Raw genomic sequence first — 6829 nt, forward strand, 5'->3', positions numbered from 1 at the left:
GATAGAGAACTTACCACTGTGGGCTCACAGCTCATCTCTACAATCTTACTTTCTTTCCTTAATACTTCCACCACCCTTGCTACAAGACATATGCCCCATAACCAAAAGTAGCTATAGTATCTGAGAAAAGCAGTCCTCTCCAGGTGTCTCCAACATTTCTACCTCTCCCTTAACACCATTTTTAATCTACTGATCTGCTCAGAATAGCAATAGACAGAAATTGATAGCAAGAGATAGCCCATGATTATTGATAGTCCAGAGGAAGTGCCAGAAACATAAATATTGACTATCACAAATGGGATGAGATGACTCCACCATCACACTCATAATTTCTAGCCACTGCCATAATTTCTAGCATAGAAAAATGTGACTTTTGACATAAAATTCAACATGTTCTGGATACATGTCAACTCTTTATGGAACAAAGTGTGGACAGGTATATATGCCATCCTCCCACAACATAGGGCAAGAAAGTTGAATGCAGAATCCCAAAGAGTCATGTTAGGCCAAATGACTAATTTCTGTTAAGGGTAAATAATATTTAAATCAGTACTCTCCTATTAACACTAGTTCAAAAAACCTAGTGTTCATTAGTAGACCAAAGTATTATATTCCTATCCATTATCTCTAAAATGTTTTGTAAAAATAAGATAACATAATATCAGATACCACTAAAAATTCTATTCTTAAATAATTCAAATTTCAAATCTGGTTGCAACCTGGGGAATGGATAGGTGAGCAATCTGGTAACACAGAAGTACCTGTTTTTTCTTGATTTATAAATCTTCTCCTAGATTTTATACACTACTCCCTAGAGACACATTATGGAAAACTATGGAAGCCTCCTACTTGAAATTTAACACTTGTAAACAGTGTCTTATCCAGAAGGTCACCATCTGCAATTAAACATCATTTTAAAAGCCCAGAGGAAATGAAATGCTAAGTGTGACATTCTTTGGATCATGCTTACAGTTTATTAAATTGCAGGAAATAAACATTCTCATCTTCCATCCATTTTTAGTTATTCTCCATCTTTTTAAAGTTGCAAGGGTAATATATTAGTGGTAGTTGGTGTTTTTTGGACCAAGTTTTTCCTTTCTTAATATCTATATTTGGAAAGCCTGAATCTGCTTCCTTCTAGCCTAGATGCACAGTGACTATGAAGGATGCAAAAAGATATTGAAGATAGATACTGAATTCATGTACAGAAGTCATTAATTATCCTTATGGCAAAACAGGAAATTACATCCTAGCTCACACCATACATTAAATTAAATATGTAAATGGCAATGCTAAAATCTATAACTTTTTAAATGAAAATATATTTAAGAAATCAGATTAGTATTAACTTCGTGTTAAAAAAAGCTTCTTCAAAAAGCAAATATCAACTTCTTGTTCTGATTCTATTCATAGTGAATTATTGGACTTAACTGATGCTCCTCATACTGTAAACAACTGTAAAATGTGCAAAACATATGATGCAACAGTTTGAAGGCATTGGAGAGCAAAAAGCACAGCACTCTAACCTACCACAGAAGGGAAATGCTTATGAACTCCACATTCACTCTAATATTCTCTCTGGGAGAACTTTTCAAATCTCAGCTCAGGGAAATGAGTTTCAAACAGATACCAGTAGCCTTGCTAGTGGAAGAAACAGAGATCAGAGTTAGGAGCTGAAATGGTGGCTGGAATTTCTGGGACAAGATACAAGACAGGAAGGAGATGAACAGATAAAGAGCCTTATAGTCTAACAGAATTCTCTGTGCACTGTTGAACAAGTAGTTAGCTATAGTCCCCCCTTACCAATAGGGGATGTATTCCAAGACCCCCAGTGGATGCCTAAAACCATGAATAGTACCAAACCCTATCTATACTATGCTTTGTCTTATACAGACATACCTAAGATAAAATTTAATTTATAAATTAAGCATCATAAGAGATTAACAATAGTAACTAATAGTAAAATAGAACAATTATAATATAATGTAATAAAAGTTATGTGAATGCCCTCTTTCTGTCTCACAATATCTTATTGTACTGTACTCACCTATTTTCAGATTGTAGTTGACGGTGGGTAACTGAAACTATGGAAAGTGAAACTACAGGGAAGGGGAGACGACCATACCTGTATACAGCAGTATTCTGTGAGGCCTATCCAAGAAGGGCTACTGAGGGTGGTGTGTGAACTAAGCAAAATTCTAAAAGACACACAGGACCAGAAACTTTGGAGTTATAACCAGGTATAGTAGAGAGATCTAATTGAATACTCTGAGCATTCAGTTAAAATCTTAGAAAGCCCACATTTTAAGAGTAGAGCCACCCCAGCCCAAGAATAAGGATAAAGAATAGACTTACTCTAACAAAACCTAAACTCAAGCCTTGACAACATCAACCTAAGCTACCAGGAAAGTAACTGTCTTCCAGAATTAAAGTCGATATTCTTTCTAGGTCAACAACGAAATCAAATTCTCAACAATGTAGCACTGAAAATGTCAAGCATACAATCAATAACTACTACACATATGAAGAGCTCAATAATGTGACCCATAACCAGGAAGGAAAAAATAGTAAATATAAGACCCAGAGATGAAAAATAAGTTCATAATTATTCAGACTAGGACTTTGAAATGACTGTTAAAATATGATCAAAGACTTAAGGCAAAAGATGATTGAAATGATTGAACTAAACTATATAGAAGAACCAAATACTTTTAAAAGATTAATAAAACTGATAAAGTAGTGTTGAGGGAAATATGAATCAAAAATAGAAGTTACCAACATATGAAATGAAAGAAGAGCTATTACTATAAATATTATAGACATTATAAATGTAATAAAGGATATGACAAACGGCCTTATGCCAACAAATTTCACAACTGATATGAAATGCACAAATTCCTTAAAAATTTTTATCAGTGTTGGCAGAACGTAACCTAAAAAATATGCACAGGAATATATTTTTTTGAAGTTTTAAATTCTTTTACTATTATACATAGCAATATCTTGGTTAAACAAAATGAATTTTATATTGAACAACTTCATAAAACTACTCTTCAGGTTTCACCTATGACATATAAAGGGCTTGGAAATTGCCATTTCTGCCCTTACAACTTGAAAAGCTGAGAAAATTGAGTATCAATGACTTTTCTTGGTACCATTGGAGAATTGAGATCACAAAACACCCGACTCCCCTGAAATCAGGAGAGAAAGACAAATACAGAGAATCACAGCCAAAATCAACCTCCTGGATGTAGAAGTCCATAGGGTTTTAAACTGGCAGAATCCCTTAAACGGTAACTTCATTAAATTACTGGAGATGGAGAGTAGACCAGTGTGAAGGCAGAACTCCTGGAGACCACATCTTCTCCAGCCCTACATGTTTATGGATTTTTTTACCTCCAGGAACCCCACCAGTTTCCCATGGTGAAAAAGCCAAGAAAAACCTTTGTTTTACTGGCACATGGAGGGGGAAAATAACAATTTTGAAATATGTCAAGCATGCTCTTCTTAGCAAAGGTCAGCACTCCAGTGGGAATTAAAAGAGTCTTAATCTCACATGGAAGAAGAGAAATGACCCAATCCCAGCACCCTCCTGTCTCACCCAAGGGAGAGAGAAATCTGAGAAACACTTGTGAAGGTCACAGGCCAGGGATACAAACAAATAAAATACTGAGATTGAATCATATGATTACAGAACTTTTCCCTTCTCCCCACATCCTATCACCTAACCACTTACCCACTTACACACTTTCATAGGTTTTACCCAGAATAACCTCAACAGGTATCAATCTAACAAAATATATACAGGATCTCGATGCATAAAACAAAAACCTCTAAGGTAAAAAGCAAGGGAAATCTGTGCTATGGTTTGTGTGTTTCTGTCCCTCCCCACTAAGTTTGTTGTTGAAGCATAACTTTATGGTGACGGTATGAAAAGGTGGAGTCTTTGTGAGGTGATCAGGTTATGAGGGCTCTGCTCTCATAAATTGGATTAGTGCTCTTATAAGAGAGATTTGAGGGAGCCTCCTTTTCCCTGCTGCCAGGTGAGGACACAGCAAGAAGACGCCATCAATAAAGCAGAGAGCCCTCACCAAACACCAGAACTGCTAGTGCTTTAGTCTTGGACTTTCCAGCCTCCAGGACTGTGAGCAATACATTTTTGTTCTTTATAAATTATTCAGTCTAAGGTATTTTGGTATAGCAGCATAGCCAGACTAAATCAACCCGTATAAGTGGAGAGACTTTCCATCTCAGTGGGTTGGAAGAATGTTAAAAGATCAACTTTACAAACTTGATCTATAGATTCAATGCAATCCCAATCAAAATAGTACCCCAAGAATGGAAAAATAAGCACCACATGTACTCACCAGCAAATTGGTTTCCCTGATCATCACCTAAGTGCACATTTGGGAATATCACCAATTGGGTATCGGACAGAAGTGGAGGGTGGGGAGAGGGGATGGGTGTATACCTACATGATGAGTGTGATGCGCACTGTCTGGGGAATGGACACACTTGAAGCTCAGACTCGGGGACATGGAGGGGGCATGGGCAATATATATAACCTGAACTTTTGTACCCCCATAATAAGCTGAAATAAAAAAAAGATTTCTGTGAAGTATTTTATAGATATCAACAAATTGATTCAACACTTTATGTGAAAAAGCAAAAGACCCAGAATAGCCAACACAATGCTGAAGAATAACAACAACAAAGTTGGAGAAGTGAGAGTACCTGACTTAAAGTCCTACTGCAAAGGTACAGTAAACAAGGCAGCATCATTTGTTTGCATAAAGAAAAGACACATAGAACAGCAGAGTGGAACAGTGAGCCCAGGAATAGACACACACAGATAGAATCAACTGATCTTTGACAAAGGAGCAAAGCCAATTCAGTGGTGAAAGAATAGTCTTTTTAATATATGGTGCTAGGACAATTGAACATTCACATGCAAGGAAAAAAATGAATCTAGACACAGACCTTACACTTTTTACAAAAATCAACTGAAATTTACCTTATACCTAAATGTAAAATGCAAAACTGCAAAACTTTTAGAAGAAAGCATAAAAGAAAATCTTGGTGACCTTGGGTATTGTAATGAGTTTTTAGATATTATATAAACACCAAAAGCATGATCCATGAAAGAAAAAAATTAACAGATTGGACTTTAATAAAATGAAAATTCTTTTGCTCTGTGCAGAAAACTTTTAAAAGAATGAAAAGACAGCCACAGATTAGGAGAAAATATTTGTAAAACATAACTGACAAAGGACTTGTATTCAAAATATGCAAAGAGATCTTAAATCTCAACAATGAGAAAACAAACACCAAAATTTTAAAATGGGGAAAATACGTGAACAGATACATCACCAAAGAAGATATACAAAGGGCACACAAGTATATGAAAAGATGTCCGTCATCACTTATCACCAGGGAATTGCAAATTAAAATAACAATGAAATACTACCACATATGCATAATGGCTAAAATCAAAAAAACTGACAATAGCAAATGCTGGTGAGGCTATGGAGCAATAGGAAATCTAATTCATTGATGGTGCAAATGCAAAATGGTACTGCCACTTTGCAAGAGAGTTTAGCAGTTCTTACAAAGTTAAAAAAAAAACTTACCATATGATCCAGCAATATCACTCCTAGGTATTTACACAATTGATTTGAAAACTCATGTCTACATTAAAACCTACACATAATGCTTATAACAGCATTATTCATAATTAAAAACTGGAAGCAACCAAAATGTTCTTCAGTGGGTTAATAGATAAAAAAAAAAAATTAGTACATTCACCAGTTGTGTATGAGTGAAATATTATTCAGCAATGAAAAAATAAGCTATCAAACCATGAAAAGGCATGGAGGAACATTAAAAGAGTATTAAGTGAAAGAACCAGTTGTAAAGGCTACAATTTGTATAATTCCAATTATATGGCATACTGGAAAAAGGTAAAACTATAAAGACAGTAAAATTATAAGTGATTTCCAGGAATTCAGGAAGAGGCAGGTGTTAAAAAGAAGAGCAGGGAATTTTCAGGGCAATAAAATTATTCTGCATGATATTTTAAAGTTGCATGCAATACATTAGGCATTTGACAAAACCCATAGAACTTTACAACACAAGGAGCAAACTTAATGCATGCAAATTAAAAAAATAATCTAGGACGTTGGAGAATCTCAGCAAAGAGTGCAGACTGAAAAGAGAATCTTACTATTACAAAAGTATGCAACAAACTCACTGAAGGGGATTGGGAGAATATGTGCTGATCTAAGTAACTTGGGAAATGAGTGGAGTCTATAAGACTACACACAAAAGGAGTTATACATAAGCACTGTACTTTTCCTTTTCACAAAGGGGAAAAGTGAGATAAAAGAAAAAAACAGAAACCAGACACTGTTTCTTTAAATCCCCTGGAAGGTGCTTAAGCCAGGGGGGCTTGAGACAGTGGTACTCAAGAAGTGGTGGCCAACCTCTGTGCCTAAATCTGAGTGATCAGAAACAACTGTCAGCATCAGAACACAGAACATGGGTACGTGGAGGACAAGGTCCTCATTGCCCACCTTGGCTCCAGGAAGCCACATCAGGAGCAGGCATGACTGCCTGACACAGGGCTAGTGGGTAGGCAGCCACTACCACACTAAATGCTGAAATGAACAAAATTAACCACAAAGTTACCAACCATGTTTTGCCCTGTAAGCTGCAAGCTTTCCAATAGACTCCAGGTTTCCAAAATAGTCACTTCAAACAGTTTCTGCCAATACAGTTGTTTTCTAGCTTAGGAGACAGATCCTTGGTGCCTCCTACTTCACCATCTCCC

Source organism: Eulemur rufifrons, chromosome 7 (genome assembly GCF_041146395.1).
Source record: "Eulemur rufifrons isolate Redbay chromosome 7, OSU_ERuf_1, whole genome shotgun sequence".
In the NCBI taxonomy this organism is placed as follows: domain Eukaryota; kingdom Metazoa; phylum Chordata; class Mammalia; order Primates; family Lemuridae; genus Eulemur; species Eulemur rufifrons.